The sequence below is a fragment of the Schistocerca serialis genome, chromosome 5 (genome assembly GCF_023864345.2).
Source record: "Schistocerca serialis cubense isolate TAMUIC-IGC-003099 chromosome 5, iqSchSeri2.2, whole genome shotgun sequence".
In the NCBI taxonomy this organism is placed as follows: Eukaryota; Metazoa; Arthropoda; class Insecta; order Orthoptera; family Acrididae; genus Schistocerca; species Schistocerca serialis.
In genome coordinates this window covers 549,576,875-549,595,836 of record NC_064642.1, presented here as the reverse complement: position 1 = coordinate 549,595,836, position 18,962 = coordinate 549,576,875, and positions in this window count along the sequence as shown.

Genomic DNA, 18,962 nt, shown 5'->3' with positions numbered 1-18,962 from the left:
TTGCCATTTGTATTTCCTATTCATGAGCACAGTGCTCCATTTCATATGTTTTGTTGCCAAAATGACAGTGGTAAACACTATCATTCTAGTCTCATGAGGACAAGGAACACACACTGTGTTGTCCTTGTGATGGGATGTGGTCCCATTGTTTGCATGTGCGGGAGGGCTCTGACCCATTGTGTCAACTCACCAAGGTGCAAAATGATGTTGCCCAGTTTTCTTATGTGGGAATTGTAGTAAACACCAGCAGAGTGGTGGCCTTTCTTACAAACCCTTCCAGCTTGCTCAAGTTCTTCCCTTGTGCTACTGAGAGCAGGGTGTGATCATTCTCCAGCAAGGGAGACATCCATATGGACCATAGAAGTGGGTCTGGGACGTACAGTCCAGCCAAGATGCAGAGCTGTCGCAGGAACTGTGATGACTTCTTGTTGCCAATTTCTTCGTTGTGTAACCATTGAACTAAGCATTGTGTGTTAGAGAGGAAAGTTGTTGAATGAGCTTGGCTTTTAGTAGCTCATACTTTCCAGAGGTAGGCGGGATTGTGATGACACTGCCAACCTCGTAGGTTGGAGAGGCTATGCAGAATGGCTACTAAATCTGCCTATTTGGTGACAAAATGGCTACTAAATCTGCCTATTTGGTGACAAAATGGCTTTTGGCTTAAATGCTATGTTGTACACTAGTGCTGCTGGGACAGCAGATAATAACACTCTTTCCACTCAAAGTAGCAGGCTGTTGCAGGCAGGGTCATGCCCGAAGTGCAGGTAGAGATGGTGTTCGCCACTGGCTGGCTATCAGCAAGCGATGTGAGGGTGCCCGGACGGTTGCTTTCCTGGCTGCATGACTGCGGCAACTATTGTAGTTGCATCCTAAGTTATCCCTCTTCTTCTGGCCATGAGTGTGTGTTGCTGTTGCAATTTACAACCTTCTCTTCTTCTCTCCCACATGGTGCCACTGCCGATGGCACAGTCGCTGCTGATGTTGTCATGTCAGTTGTTGGTAATGCTGTAATTGTTGCTGTAGTAGTTGTGGTGGCTGTTATAACTTCCATTATACTTTCATCAGGGTACGCATCACTCCCAACTCAAACTCTTCATTGGTCTGTAGAACAATAAAATAAATAACTACTATCATATATACTCTTATTGCCCCACTACTTTTTTCATGTAATGTGCGTCCAACAACAGCACCCACTCATATCCTCACACTGCAGCAGGTAGTGACCTACCAACTGCTGGAATGAGCACCCTTATGACGTTGATTGTTGTTGATGTTATCAGTGTGGAGTTACCTCTGAGCTGAGGTCACTACAGTCTTGTGTGACTTTTGTCTTTGAAGAAATAATACAATGCGATTGACATTTTGGCAGTTTTCCATTTACGGATCAGTTCCCATCCTTGAAGCACAATTGCTGCATAACCACAGTGTTAAGATAGATAGGTAGGTAGATGGATGGATTAACTGAGGAGGGGTTACGGGACTAAACAGTGAGCTCATCAGTCCCACAATTCAGAAGTTATGTGCGTAAGATAGAGGCATCTGTGAAAATTGGGCAGATCCAGTCAGAGGGGTGAAACTCTAAAGCAAGGAAGCTAAAATCACACACAGTAGAAGGCATAAAAGGGTAGGTTAAATCTAAAAATTGGAAAAACTGAGGGATACAAGAGTGGTCATTGCATGGTGGAAAGGTCGTGGGTCCCAGACCCTGGAAACATGAGGAGAGGCCTCAACCACAACCACCCTGCCCCTGCTCCTGGAGGAAAGCAAAACCTTGTAACTGAAAATAAAAACCACTTTCAAGGAGGAAACTGAGGACTAGTTCAGCCATCCACGGATCGTCTGCTAGTATTAAAGACAAGGAATTTGGAAGATCATACTCGGTACAAAGAGCCAAAAAAATGGGACATTCCACCAATATATGTGATATCATCACTGGCTTCACAACCACATTGTGGGGGTGGCTCGTTACACGAGAGAAAACAATGGGTGAGCCTAGTATGACCAGCTTTGTGAGTGAGCTGCAGCAGGTACACTCTTCTTGATTATTGATCACAAAAATTCAAAATAACCAACCATGCCCCGAGACAAAGAGTATTCACAGGTATTAGTCTTGTCCCCACATTTTTGTAACATGTTCTCAACACACTTCACACCACCTTAAATTGAAATGGATCTCTCTTCTACAAAGTGATAAAGATCAATTATGCAAAGAGTTAAAAGCTGGCAGAGCATCTGTATGGAATGGCCCAGTTGGAGGCAGACAGACAAAGCATTTATTATATAAAATCTTCAGTAGGTGTATTTTCCATGCACATTTGTTTCTTTGAAATTAGGATCATATGCCCTTAAAGTCCAGAAGGCAGTCAAATAGTTGTCTTCTCAGTGGCAACAAGTTTTACAGGAGTTCGTGCATTCAACCAAAGTTCAAAAATGCAATAAATATGCAGTGTTTGGTAATGGGAGTCAGTTGAAGAGCTGATCACATTACCCAGATTAACGCTAAAAGAACAGACCTGCAAAATACAGACCAATACCCTTAAAATCAATTTGCTGCAGGATTCTTGAACATATTCAAGTTTATCGAGTGAGGTGGTGTGATTTTTAGCACATTGGACTTGCATTTGGGAGGACAGTCCAAATCTGCATCCAGCCTTCTAGATTTAGTTTTTCCATGATTTCCCTAAATCGCTCCAGGCAAATATCGCGATAGTTCTCTTGAAAGGGTGCAGCCAATTTCATTCCACATACACGAAACATTCTGAGCTTGTCCTCCATCTCTAATGACCTCAATGTCAACAGGATGTTAAACCCTAATCTTCTCTTCTCCTTCCCTCCATCAGAAAAGTTTCTGTCCACAAACCAGCATAGATTTAGAAAGTATCACTCATGCAAAACTGAACTTGCCCTTTTCTTTCACGGCACCCTGCAAACCGCGGATGAAAGGCAACAGGCAGACTGCATATTCGTAGATTTCCAGAGGGCATTTGACATACTGCCCCTCTGTAGATTGTTAATGTAGTTTGGAGCATACAGAATAAGTAAGTTCCCAGATATATGAGTGACTCAATGACTTCTTAAGTAATAGAACCCAGTACATTGTTGTGGATGGTGCGAGTTCTTCAGAGACAAGGGTATCATCAGGTATTCTGTATAAACACAAATGATATGACTGATATGATGAGCAGAAATTTTCGACAGTTTGCTGATGATGCTGTCATATGCGGAAAATTTTTGTCATTCAGTGATTGTAGGATATAGGATAACTTAGACACAATTTCTATTTGGTGTAACAAATGGCAGCTTGCTCTAAAAGTAGAAAAATGTAAGTTAATGCAGATGAGTAGTAAAACAATCCTGTAATGCAGCATTAGTGGTGTACTGCAGAGACAGTCATTTCGATTTAATATCTAAGCATAAAGTTGCAAAGTGAAATTAAATGGAAGAAGCACATAATGTTGGTAGTAGGAATGAGTGTTTGGGACTCTCACTACTTTATGTTAAAGGAAGACATTGAAGTAATTTGGAGACATGTTGCCATATTTGCTACTGGTAGGTTTGATTGAAATGCTAATATTACAGAAATACTTTGTAAACTCCAAAGTAATGAAGATGCCAGTTTTTTCATAAAACACTATTGAGAAAATTTGGAGAACTGGCATTTGCAGCTGATTGCAGAATGATACTGCTGCCAATGTACATTTCTATAAAGACAACAAAGACAAATCAAGAGAAACTGAACTCATACAGAGGCATAGACAGGTGTTTGTCACTTCAGTTGTGAGTGGAACAGGAAAGGGATTGGCTAATAGTAGTCCAAGGTAACCTCCACCATGCACCATATGGTGACATATAGGGTAATGTATGTTGCTGTAGAAAGATAGCTGAGATGACACTGCTTTGATGCCAGCTGTCATTGTGCTGTCTTTCGGTGAAAATTACATTAGATCTAATTCATACATATGGAGAAACTTGCAGTATCCAACATCTCTCTCCAAGTGGAGATGTGTTAGGCCCATATATATTGATGCTTCACTGAGCAAAGGAGGATGCAAAATTGCATACTGGAATTCCATTGCCGAAAGTAAAAGAAAATTTATGCTTCCACTAGCATCACTATTCTAAAGCAGAGCTGGCAGACACCTCACAGGGTTCACCAGTATGCTTATCAACAAGTGGAAGAACTATCACAACATAATTGAATTCCAGGTCAGTGCATCTGTAAACTAGACTATATAATCAACCATTGTGACATAATGGAAAATGTAATGCTAGATGTACTGAAAGAGGTGGAACCTCAGATATATATTTCCTACTGGGAGATACAACTTCAGTCAACAAAGTTCTCCAGATGGAGGGGAAGAACCTATGCATAAATATACCCTTTGCTACTAGTATGTTTTTAATGAGATAACTGCTGGTGTTGAAAGAACTCTAATCATGGCTACTTCAAGAAACATCTGCACCATATTTCTCTAACACCAGCCCTTTTGTGCATGCATGTAATGGAAAGCAGGATAGCAACCATATCTTCTTCAGTCACATAAATCAACAAGATTCCACAAATGCATTTATATGTAATCAGCTAAAAGTGAACTGTCTCCTGCTGACTTCAATAATTTCATTATTATTGGAGAAGTATAAGATATACAGGCACTTATAAGTTCTTAGGGAACTCTAATATGAGGCTAATTCAGTGTTATGTGAAATTTTTATTTTCATTCATTTTGTGTGTGTTGAGTAGAAATGTGAGTGAATCAAGGTATACATTAATAAAAGAAAGAAGCTCTTGGAAACTTAATCTGCAGAGTGTATTGGGAGTAAGCTATACTACTCAATACTATTTGCACTTACACCTACTAAATGTAGCTAGTAAATCAGCAGCAAAGGCAGTACTTTGAAACAAGGTGGTGGTTTGCCATTTATAATAAATAGCTGCTATTTATCTCCAATTGTTGGCTGCTTATTATTATTATTATTATTATTTAGAGAAATACTTTCAAAAATACAGAGTGCTTACAAATAATTTATCAAGTTTACATAAATGTATTTCACAAAATATTACATACAAAATTGTGAATGATACGTTACATGGAAAAATATATTTTAAAGTTTTTGTGCACATCATTACAAATGTTCTATGTGCTCTTCTCATGTGGCTAGCCAGTAGTCATATTTGAGCCATACATGTTCTGAGCATATTGCTGTAATTGTTCCCCAGCACAGCAATGGTATAATCCTGGAGTTCAGTCAATGTTTTTGGAAAGGTGGTACATAAACACTGTCTGTCAAATATCCCCCAAGAGAAAAATCACAAACTATCATGAACCAAGTTCACAAGGCCTCAGGGCCCACCTGAAAACCTTAGGGCCCACTTGAGTGCCAAACCATCCTGAGTATGGCACCCACTTGCTTTGGGAGTTCCTTATACAGATGGTGGTGTAAGCTGGTGAGGTGGAGCTCATCTTGTTGGAATATTACATGTGGGAATAAGCAAAAAGTTTACAAAAAAATCTTGCAACTTGTGTAAATACTCTGTATCCATCACAGTTTTCTCAGGAAAAAAAGTAGGGCCTGTACACTTTGTTACAAGAAACAGTGGAGAATTTCTTTCAGTCTCCACTGCAACACTGATTTGCCGTTGTGCATATGTGGACATTGTGGTGAGTCACTTGTCCGTTTATGTAGAATGTCACTTACCACTGAACAGTCAAGTTGTAAATTTGCTATCTTCCATTCCTTCCTGGAAAAGTTAACAAAATTTGCATCTTGTGGTGCAATTGCTTGGCTGTAAATGTTGCAGCAGTAGTATGCGATATGGATTTTGACCTAAACACTTGCACAGAATCTGACACATGAATGTGGAATGACCAGTTTGTGACTTGCTTGACTTGTAGGTTTATTTGGTGTATGAGAAAAGATCTCTTGGACACATTCTACTGTTTCAACAGCCACACTTGGTTATCCAATGCTTTTTCCTCTATACAGGCAACCTGTGTCCTTTGTCAGTACCACAGCAGAATGTTTTGGTGGTTGTATGATGGACTGTCTTCGGAACACCACGCTGCATGGTAGTGCTGCCTGTTGAATCACAACGATACCTGCAATGATATAAACAAAACTTCAAAATATGCCCTCTTCATGCCACATGAATTGGGACTATACAGGGTGTTTGTTTTTACTGGTACCAAACAAATATCTCGAGAAAGATGGTCCTACAAAAAAAATATTCCAGACAAAAATTAATATTTTCTAAGGGGACATCTGCTTGTTCTAAAACTTGCCACTCGTATCTCCTCCACCCCCTCTCCCCATTTTCAAATGAGAATTCCCCATTTTTATTGCAGATTAGGATTCTATGTCAAAAAATACCATGGGTTTACCCAAAACATTTTGTTTTCTATTTGCAGTAGATGGCACTGTAAACAATTCAATTTTTCCAGTTTTTATAAAAATGGAAACTTTTTTGTTCTAAACTGTTGATATTTCTGTTAAAAATTTAATTTAGTTTTGCAAGTTTGCTTGTACAGTAAAACTTTCATGTTTAGACATTGAAAAGTCTTACAAATACGCTACTTTTAAGATAACATAGTTTCCTGTTCCCTCCGGGGTTGTTTGTGGTGAGTCCCCACACAGTTGGGATGATTGATTTCACTGAGTTCACAAGAATCTCACCATCAGGGTGACTGATTTCAGTGTGTTATCCCATCTAAATGCTGTAACTCTTGCACCAGGCCCGACATAGCTACCAGCAAAACACACTATACAACAACTTTATGGTAAAATGTTTATAACAATAGAGATAGGTGCATCTGGCAAGAATTCATACATACTGAGTGAACTATCACATGCACACTTCACCACTTGGCACCCTACCATACTGTGCACTGCCAGCATTGCTGGAGCCTTTATAAGTATGAACACCAAATAACTGTGCACCACTCCTCTCTGGCACCTTTTCTGGAACATTTGAAGTAGTTGATCTTTTATCTGTAGAAGAGAAGATCAAAATAATTTTAATTTATGGTGAGGCTGCAAGAAATTCGTACGCTGCTGTTGCATTATGCCAGATTTTTTGTTGACAGTCCGCAATTTTGTATGACTATTATTGTGTTGTAAAATAATTTACTGCCAAAGGAAGTGCGATGCTTAAAAGAACAACTTGTAGAGCAATTATTACAGACAACAGCAATAATTAAGTTGCAGTATTAGCTGCAGTGGCTCATAATTCACATGCAAGTACCCTGGAAATATCTCAACAGTCAGAAACTGCTCGTACAAGTGCGGGTGGATTTTAAAAAGCACAAATACCATCTCTACCATATCTCCATGCATCAACAAGTCCATGAAATGGTTTTGGGTTTTGCAGTTCGGCATTCGTGCTATTACAAACAGTTTGTTGAGTAATGTTCTGCAACAAGTTAACTTTTATCAACCATGGCAAAGTTAATCTTCATAACACACATTATTTGAGTGTGGATAACCTGCCCTGGGTACATGAAGTTAATCATCAGCATCTTTCATCTGTAATATTTGGTATGGTATCATAGGCAAGAAACAACTGGCCCCTTATTTTTGGAAGGCACATTGAATGGAGAAACATACTGTAACTTATTGAAAGATGAGCTACTCAGTGCGATAGATCACATGGTTACAACATGATTGTCTGGCACATTACTCCTTAATTGCCCAAGAAGCACAAAATCATGATTTCTATGGTCACTGGATTGATTGATTGATTGAGAGAGTATGGGACCAAATGGCGAGGTCCTCAGTCCCGCGATTCCAAAGTGGGTTACATAAAAAAGAGGGTCTGAATGGTCAATGGACTGGGTGAGGTAGTCCAGTAAAATGGCCTGCTAGGGAGGAGGTAGGGGGGGGGGGGGGGGGGGGGGTAAAAGGTGACCACTTTTAGCACAGACAGATGTCCTCTTAGACACCATCTTAAGTTTTCATCTGGAGCACTTTTTCAGATGGTGAGTGGCAAGGGGACTCACCAAAATCAAGCACTCCAGCGGTGAGAGCCAAGGGGACTCATTGAAATCAAGCACCCCAATGGGAACAGAAAACTATTACACCTGCACCTACATCCACATAGATACTCCGCAAACCACTGTACGGTGGAGGGTACCCTGTACCACTACTTGTCATTTACCCTCCTGTTCCACTTGCAAACATAGCGAGGGAAAAACAATTGTCTGTACACCTCCATATGAGCCCTAATTCCTCAAATCTTTGTGGTCCTTATGCGTGATGTATGTTGGCGGCAATATAATCATCCAGCAGTTAGCTTCAAACACCGGTTCTCTAAATTTTCTCGATAGTGTTTCTCAAAAAGAACATCACCTTCCATACAGGTATTCCCATTTGGGTTTCTGAAGCACCTCCGTAACATTTATGTATTGTTCGAACCTACCAGTAACAAATCTAGCAGCCTGCTTTGAATTGCTTCGATTTCTTCCTTCAATCTAACCTAGTACGAATCTCTAACATTCAAGCAGTACTCAAGAATAGGTTGCACCAGCTTTCTATATGAGGTCTCCTTTACAGGTGGACCATTCCTTCTAAAATTCTCCCAATAAACCGAAGTCGACCATTTGCCTGCCTTACCACAATTCGAACATGCTCATTCCACCTCATGTCGCTTAGCAATGTTGCGCCCAGATATTTAAATGAGTTGATTGTGTCAAGCAGGATACTAGTAATAGTGTATCTGAACATTACAGGTTTGTTCTTCCTACCCATTTGCATTAACTTACATTTTTCCACATTTAGGGCTAGCTGCCATTCATCACACCAACTGGAAATTTTGTCTAAGTTTTCTTGTATCTTCTCACAGTCACTCAACTTTGAGGTCTTACACTATGTCATGGCATCAACAACAAACAACTGCAGATTGCTGCACACCCTGTTCGCCAAGTCATTTATGTATACAGGGTGTTACAAAAAGGTACGGCCAAACTTTCAGGAAACATTCCTCACACACAAGTAAAGAAAAGTTATGTGGACATGTGTCCGGAAACGCTTAATTTCCATGTTAGAGCTCATTTTAGTTTCGTCAGTATGTACTGTAGGGCCTACTTCCTCGATTCACCGCCAGTTGGCCCAATTGAAGGAAGGTAATGTTGACTTCGGTGCTTGTGTTGACATGCGACTCATTGCTCTACAGTACTAGCATTAAGCACGTCAGTACGTAGCATCTACAGGTTAGTGTTCATCACGAACGTGGTTTTGCAGTCAGTGCAATGTTTACAAATGCGGAGTTGGCAGATGCCCATTTGATGTATGGATTAGCACGGGGCAATAGCCGTGCGCAGTACATTTGTATCGAGACAGATTTCCAGAACGAAGGTGTCCCGACAGGAAGACGTTCGAAGCAATTGATCGGCGTCTTAGGGAGCACGGAACATTCTAGCCTATGACTCGCGACTGGGGAAGACCTAGAACGACGAGGACACCTGCAATGGACTAGGCAATTCTTCGTGCAGTTGACGATAACCCTAATGTCAGAGTCAGAGAAGCAGCTACTGTACAAGGTAACGTTGACCATGTCACTGTATGGAGAGTGCTACGGGAGAACGAGTCGTTTCCGTACCATGTACAGCGTGTGCAGGCACTATCAGCAGCTGATTGGCCTCCACGGGTACACTTCTGCGAATGGTTCATCCAACAATGTGTCAATCCTCATTTCAGTGCAAATGTTCTGTTGCTGTGTGTTTCCATTCCATGATTAATGTGATTTGAAGAGAAGTAATAAAATGAGCTCTAACATGGAAAGTAAGCGTTTCCGGACACATGTCCACATGACATATTTTCTTTCTTTGTGTGTGAGGAATGTTTCCTGAAAGTTTGGCTGTACCTTTTTGTAACACCCTGTATAGAGAACAACAGCAGTCCTAACACACTTCCCTGGGGGACTCCTGACGATACCCTTGTCTCTGATGAATACTTGCCATCGAGGACAACATACTGCGTTCTATAATTTAAAAAGCTTGAGCCACTCACATATCTGTGAACTTATTCCATATGCGCATACCTTCGTTAACTGATTGCAATGGGGCACTGTGTCAAATGCTTTCTGGAAATCTAGAAATATGGAATCTGTCAGTTGCTCATCATCCATGGTTCTCAGTATATCATTTGAGAAAAGGGTAAGCTGAGTTTTACACAAGTGATGCTTTCTAAAACCATGCTGATTCATTGACATAAGCTTCTGAGTCTCAGGAAAGTTTATCATATTTGAACTGAGAATATGTTCAAGGATTCTGCAGCAAACAGAAGTTAGGGATTCTGATTTGTAATTTTGTGGGTCTGTTCCTTTACCTTTCTCCTATACCTTTCCCTCACCTGCGCTTTTTTTCAGTTGCTTGGGACTTTCTGTGAGAGATTCATGATAAATGTAAGCTAGGTAAGAGGCAAATGCTGTACAGTACACTTCGTAAAATTTAACTAGGTTTCCATCCAGACCTGGTGATTTATTTGTTTTCAAAGCCTTCAGTTGTTTCTATACACCAGGTATGCTTATTTCTATGTCATCCATATGGGAGTCTGTCCGATGGTCAAATGACACCATGTTTGTATGTGTGAACAATTTCTTGAATGTGAAATTTAAAACTTCAGCTTTCGTTTTGCTATCTTCAACTGCCAAATTAAGACTGGTCAACATCAGACTGAATCTCTTCTGTATGTGTTTTGTACTTCAGAAGGAGGTCTTTTGGCTGGAAGCTTAAATATATAGCAGTCTTTTTGTTGTGCCAGTGTGTGACTCAACATCTCCTCTATATGGTGAGTGGCGATCTATCCCTTTCTTAACAGTATCAGCATTACATCTTGGATCTTCCATTTTTATTCTTTTTATGATAAAGATTCTCAGGTTATTGCTTTATGTTAAATGGGAAGTTTGCACCATAGTACTTAACTCTCCTGAGAGTCCTAGATAAATAGGCAAAGTCTGCAAGAAAATTATTTTTGTTTCTTGCATTGTGACTGTGTACTTCACAGTTCATTTGAACTAATTTTATTGTCAGCAACAACTACCAGCAACAATGAGGTCATTAGAGACAGAGCACAAGCTCCTAGGTGGGGGGGAGATGGGGCTAGGATATCAGCTATACACTTTCAAAGGAACCATCCCAGTATTTGCCGTAAGTGATCAAACTTCATTGCATTACAGGGAAAGGCAGATAATTTTTCTTCCTGATATTTTGTTCGTAAATACCTGTTACCATTGTGTTGCAGTGGATTGTTGGCACCAAATTGCATTAGTAAGTAAGTGTAGTATGAAATTGTGGTTAACATTTCCTGTTGCTTAAACAAATGCCATCAATATGCTTGTGTTTGAACCTCACACATAGTTCTAATTACTTTCTTTGCTGCAATGAACACTTTTTGCCTTTTTGGAGACTCACTCTACAATAATATCCTGTAGTATATTAGTGAATGAATATAGGTTAAATATATTACTTTTCTGATTTTTTGTCACCAAAGTTGGCAATTATTCATAGAGCAAAAGTAGCCACACTTAAAATTTTACCAGCCTACTATATGATTTTCTTAGTTTAGCTGTCATTAATACATACTCCCAATATCTTATAACTTTCTGCTATATGTATTGCCATCCATCAGTATGCCTAATTTAATAGGAGACTGGATATTTTAGACACTGCAATTCTGGATGAGCTGCGTGGTTTCAAAGTATAAAGTTCACCAGAGTGTGCAAATTGATTTAATAACTTTTACAAAAACATTATTTAATATTGTCCATGTTAATGCTTCTTCACTCAGCTTGACAGTAATGCTTGTATCATCTATGAAAAGTATTAACTCTGTTGCCTTATTCAAATAAAATGTTGAATCATTAAAAGAGCAAGAATTACTGTTCTATTCTATTCTATTGGGCCCATAATTGATCTCTGCAGAATGCCCACTGAGATTTCTTCCTACACAAATGATATGGTATCCTTCTAAATACTACTCTAACATCTTAATGTAACTTTCTTCAGCCTGTTTTTTAAATAGGGACTAAACTGGGCATGTACTGAACTATGTGCCCCATAAAATTTAAATTCATCTAATAGAATATTATGATCAGTGCAACTGAATTCCTTTAGAATTTGTAGAAGATTCTAATTGATGTTGGATTATAACTTTTTTAAAAAAATATCGTGTGCTCTGTGAATGTATAAACAGCTGCCCTAGTGGAGCAACCCTTTTGAAATCTTAACTTTAACTGAAGAAATATCCCATTACTACACAAAAATGTTGATAAGTGATGTATAAATGAGACTGACAAGTAATATCCAATGTCTGTGGAGTCACCTATCTTATAGAGGGGTCTATGAATGGCATATTTTAATCTTTGTGGGAAAACACTGTGAATTAATTGTGTGTTTCACACGTGACTAAGAATATTACACATTGTAGGACCACAAGCTATTTAGTTTATTATTGGAAATATTAACTTAAAAATTCATCTTGAATTTTCCATTGTTTGATTTTAACTTAAGAAAAACTCTTACTTTTGAGGCTCATGACAATTTTCCTTATTTATGATGGGGCATTGTGAGAAACTTCAATTTCATTAGATTTCCTCTGTATTGCTTCTTCAATGTACTATTTTGTTTGCTCTTTAGAATGTTATGAACAAATGTTCTCATCTAAACTTCAGTTGAGAAACCTAATAAAGAGAAAAGGCATAACTGCTGGCCAATACTTACCTTAGGGAGACAAAATATATAGAACTTACAGCCAAAAGACGTGAGTAAAAGTCAAATGGGCGAAAGGGGTATGGTGGGGAGGTTAAAAAGGAAGGACAGGTGATTTACATTTTCTTGTGTATATCAATGACCTCTTGTCTGTAACATTACCAGATGCCAAGTTTGTTTTGATTGCAGATGATACAAATGTTGAAATAAATAGCAATTCAAATGTAGTCTTAAACATATCAATTAAAGAAATTCTCATGGATGTTAATTTAAGGTTCCTATCCAATTATTTGTCATTTAACATAGAAAAACACACTATATGCAGTTTAGAACTTTTAAGAAGTTCCCCATCATAATATGCCAGAAGTATGACAACAAGAAGACAGAAGAAGTTCAAAGTGTTAAGAAACTTCCTGGCAGATTAAAACTGTGTTCCAGACTGAGACTTGAACCTTTGCCTTTTGCAGGCAAATGCTTTACTGACTGAGCTACCCAGCATGACTCAGAACCCACTCTCATAGCTTTACTTCCACAAGTACCTAGTCTTGTACCTTCCAAATTTTATAGTTCACCTGAGAAACTTGTAAGATCAGCACTCCTGAAAGAAAGAAGTTACACAGACATGGCTTGCCACAGCCTGGGAGATGTCTCCATGATGAAATTTTCCCTCTGCAGTGAAGTATGCACCCTCATGCAATGTGCTGACATATTAAAACTGTGTGCCAGACAGACCTGAACTCTGGACCTTTGCCTTTCGCAGTCAAGTGCTCTATTCTGTTAGTGCATCCTCCACTGTAGAGGGAAAATTTCATTCTGGGAACATTCCCTAGGCTGTGACTATGCCATGTCTTCACAATATCATTTCTTTCAGGAGTGGTAGTCCCACAAGTTTTGAATGACATCTTCTATGAAGTTTAGAAGGTAGGACACGAGGTACTGGCAGAAGTAAAGCTGTGAGGGCAGTTCATTAATTTGCTTTTGTTCCATAATGTCATATGGGATATTTTTGGGATAACTCATCAAGCCAAGTTAAAATTCTCAGGGACCAAAAACATGGAATTAGAATTATTTGTGGTGTGAACTCAAGAACATCCTGTAGAGGCCTGTTTATGGAATTGTGGATGCTACATTTCAAATCAAAGTTCAGTTCATGAAATCAGTAATAGAAATAAGAATAATCTTCACAAATATTTAAAGTCACTTTGGTCTAGAAAGATGTCCATCATTCAGGAACACATTTTCAATAACTTGCCACCAGCCATAAAAAGTTTGACCACTAATAAACTTCAGTTTAAGAAGAGCCTGAAGGATTTATTTGTGGCTAACTCCTCCTTCTCCATTGATTAATTTCTTAGTAGAACCAACTGGTGAGTCTAAGTTACTAATAATATCAAATAATGTGAGTATTACTTATAATCTGACTTCTTTATAAAATCAGTACAGTAATGCAATCATTGTAAATAACTGTTGTAAAATGATTTTACAGGTTTTGTGAGAAGTTTGATGTTAACTTTTAAATGAAAATATGTTTAAGACCCTTTGACTTATTCCACATCCATGAGGGCTATTTCAGTTGGGGCTTGTGGAAGGTGCATTAGCATATTTGTTTTTCTTTGTGATATTTATTGTGTATTCTTGTTTTCTGAGGTGTTCTACATAATAAAGGACTCTCTATGCATCTATTGAAATGAACAGGGCATCTAATCTAGACTCCTTTGTGTAGACAATGAGGGCAGACAAATTTAGTGACCTCCCCTTTCTTTTTAACCTTCCCCAACATATCCCTCTCTCCTCCCCAATGAAGGAACTAGTAGTTCCGAAAGCTAGGTAGTGTTACGACTGTACTGGTGTGATGATACAAATGCTTTAATCCCTGACGAGATAAAACTGTGATGTTCAAGACACACAGTTGGGCAGATGCATGACACCATTTGATATGGTAGCTTAGTACTGTCTTAAGATTAGCCGTGCACTATCTGCTTTACACCCAAACAGCTCAACTCACTCCAAAGTGATCCTGCAATTTAGTTGTCTATGGTTTCCCAAGTTTTGTGAAATTAAATGAAGTAGTAGCTGAATAAAACTCATAACAGACTGCATCCTTTTGGATGATTGATGTTAGAAAATACCAGAAGATGTAGATTTTACAACTAATGATTTATTCATCCAGTTAAAATACACAAATAATTGAAGTGGTGGCTCTACAAATATGCATTGTGTAGTGGGGGCTGATACTTAATGGATTTAATAGTATAAAATTTTATTTTTATTTTTCACTCGATGTTTGTCAGTACCTTCTGCCTTGTGGGTAGTTGCAGCGCATCAGTCACGTTGCACAAAACCGGACAGAACCACTTTGAAACTCACGTGTTGAACCATCAGCAGCTAAATTCATGTGTTGCTGATGAGGTAATGCTATCAAACCGCGCGTCTACAACTTGGCCAACCCATAGGGAGATCTGGAGGTGGTCGCATGGGGGTGGAACTGGGGCCAGCCAAGAGGAGCGGACATGCTCTCCGCTCTCTTCTGCTGGCAGCTTCCGACTTGACGAGACATTCTCCTCTCCTGCTCTCTAGGGCGGCAGCCCATTCAGTTTCAGTGGCTTCTCTAGGCCTGCCTTTCTTTACTACATTAAACAACAATGCTCTTATAAAAATGAGTAACTTCTTCACCTCAATGGGTGCCTACTGCTTTCCCTTCCTCATCAATCCTGACACGTTAACATCTGGTGTCAGAAGTGGAATCGCTCACCATTAGGCCCACCTTAAGGACCTGATTGAAGTCAACTGTCGTACCCAATGAACCTGCCAGTAGCGTTTTGCGCTTGACGCGCCAGGTGCGATGTGCAGTAACACATGCATGCATCATGGTTCGCCACGCAGCCTTCTGCCATTTCAGCATTCTTTCCAAACAGCTGCCACAGCCAACACTAGGTCACCTGCATGGCCAAGCACTTCACCGCTTCATACAGCCAGCCACGCCGCTGCCGCTTTCAGGCAGTCCGGTGCTATTCCACGCCACAGTTAGCCGTCCTCCACGTGCCCCGATGTAGCGTGGTGGCATGTTCTGGCCGTGCGACGCCATCCAAGAAACACACATGTTCTGGGTGACTAGCTGAGGCACTTTGCACAGCCATCAACACCACCGACATCATCTCCGCCACCATTGTCCAACAAGATGCAGCCGTTGACGACATACTACTGCCGCAACTATGGCTCCTGTAAGTTCGTCGCTCAGGTTTTCTTTGCCGTTGCGTCATTGCTGTTGAGTGTAGGCCCTTTTTTGTGCTCTTATTGTAATGTTTTCAGTGAGCACTAGGTGTCTTAAAATTGTAACCATGCCTCAAACCCATAGTACCGCCACTAGAAAAGGGAACTCCCCACCTACAGAAAAACCAGACTCGGTAACTACCCTCCAAGCAGAAATTGATAGGTTAATGTTGAGGAAGATAGAATTGACAGAAGAATGCCAAAAATTGTCTCAAATCCAGTCTGCCAATGTAAGTGCGTCAGAAATACACCATGCTGCACTGCAAACGATGGCTGTAAGCACCTTAAACAGCACAGTATCCCAACCACCCATTGCAACTTGGCCAACAGTTTCCCTGCAGTCGATTTCATTCCAACATTTTCTGGAAAACCTAATGAGCAAATAAATTCCATTCTACAAACCGTCTGAAACGTAGGCCACCATTGCGCGTGGCCAAATGATTTTCTATTAACTGTACTCCACCTTAAACTGTCAGTTGATACCTGTACCTATATTGAATCAGTTCACACCTTTAGGGACACTATCTCTTTTGCCACGTTAGAAGCTGGGTTGAAGGAGAGATATTCGGACAGACGTTACGCCCACTATTACAGCAAAAAGTTGTCCACCCTCTGCCAGAAGCAAGGGGAGGATGTAGAGGCATTTGCTGACCAAATCCGTGCTGTGGCTTACTGTACTTACACACTGGGTTTGGACCCCATCCGTAATGAGGTGTTAATTGAGCAGGTGGAAACCTAGTTCATTGATGTATTTATACGTGAAATCGACCCATATGTTAGAGGAGAGGTAAAGATAACATCATCCGTCTCGTTGCATGATGACACACGACTCGCAATGTTGCGAGAGGAGGTAGCGCATTTTATTGCCAGTTCAGTGTGTCTGAATGAACAACTGCATCCAATTTTTAAATATGGGCTGGCATGCCAATGCTGCCTAAAGGCAGGCCATGCTGCTATGCAGTGCCATGCATCTTATTGCTCTCGGTATGGAACCATAGGGCATATGAGTAAAAACTGCCTGCAGAACCCTGGAAACAGGGGCCCCTCACACAGCCAGCAGAGGGAACAATTCACCAACAATCCACCAAGACCCCAAAATCAGCTGGGAAATGGTTGGGGGGGGGGGGGGGGGGGGAGGGGGGGAGGGCACGTCAAGCTGCCAGATCATGCCCCCAGTGAAATTCATGCACCCGGTCTGTCATGGTGTCGTAAATGTGGCATAGAATATCTTCCTCAAAGGAAAAGTTCGAGGAAATAATGCAAGAGTGCTTGTCGATAAGGGAGTGAAAACCAGCCTGAGTGATGAGATAATCAGACCCACTGGGTATTGCCAAGTTAAATTGAAAATCGGAGCCAGGCACTACCCTTTTGACATGGATATAATTCTAAAACGGAGGCAAGATTTTGACGTCATCCTGGGGAATAATTTCCTCCACCACTATCAGAGTGTAGTAGATTACAGAACACAAACTGTCCATCTCAATGAGGAAACTCACTATTTTGGCGGCTCCAACGTCATTCTGTCACAAGGCACTTGCGAAACGCGGCTGCTTCCACACAAATGTGGGCATTACATATAACTACCTCTGTTACAATCAGCAGTGGCACGGGGATGCATTCTCTGGCTTCGGATCAAACCCTGCAAAATGCCGAGAACAGCCGTATTGGTGGATCCTCTCCGTCAAAACAATGTCCTTGGTAGATTACAGGTCCATGTTAAATGTGGCTTAACGACAGTGGAAGTGCAGGGAAAGAAATTTTATGTTCCTGTCTGTTTGGACAATTTCAGAATGAAAGAGGCAGAAATTCCTAGGGGCACCATTATAGCTAGCAGCCACGAGATTGAAGAAAACCACCCTGTACAAGAGAAGCCAAAACCTAACCAAAAACAATGGCTTCCAGAACACAGCATACGTCATATTGCTCCCATGCTCAGAGACAAATTCAAAGATAAGTTAGCTCATCTGCCTGTGGCTGACCAAAACAAATTGTTCTCCATCTTGGAATAACACTCCTGGTTGTTCGAGAAAAGGCATTATTTGCTGGCTACTGACCTCATTTACCATGAAATTCCCACCAGAGATATGAGGCCCATTGCACAAAAACCATATAGAATACTGTATCACCTCCAGCCTGTTGTGGAGGAAACTATCCAACAGCAGCTAGAGGCAGGGATAATCCCTGGTCATACCCACTCATTGTGGTCCCAAAGAAATCAATCAATGGAGAGAAGAGCTACTGTCTTTGCGTTGATATGAGACCAGTAAATAAGGTAACCACTCCTGATACTCACCCTCTCCCCCATATCGACGAAACACTGGACAAGCTAGGAAATTGCAAATACTTCACTACCCTTTATATGAAGAGTGGGTACCGCCAAATACTGATTGCGACACAGGACAGGCCAAAAACAGCGTTTGTAGTTCCCTCCGGTCTATATGAATTTTTGAGAATGTCATTCAGGCTGCGTAATGCACCAGCCACTTTCCAATGCTTTGTTGACTTACTGCTAGGAGGACTCAAACCCACAAAGTGTTTAGTTTATCTAGATGATACCATTGTCTTTTCCAGAACCATAGATGAGCACGTAACCAGGTTAATAAATGTTTTGTCTAGACTAAGAAGTGCCAATTTAAGTTTAAAAATAGAAAAATGTTCTTTTGCTGAGAGCCAAGTACAATATCTAGGACACATTACTAGTGCTGATGGTGTAAAGCCAGACCTGTGTCTAATTGAAAGAGATAGAACATTCCATTCCTCTAAGAATGTAAAAGAATTGCAAAGCTTTTTGGGACTCAGCAATTATTATAGGCATTTTGTAAAGGACTATGCCATAATAGCTAAACCCATTACCCACCTGTTTAAAAAGGATGTACCCTATCGATGGACCACCGAGTGTGAAGCTGCTGTGCGGCACATCAGAGATGTTATGACTAGTTGGGCCTTATTGATCTATCCTGATTTTGAAAAACCTTTCATTCTGTCATGTGA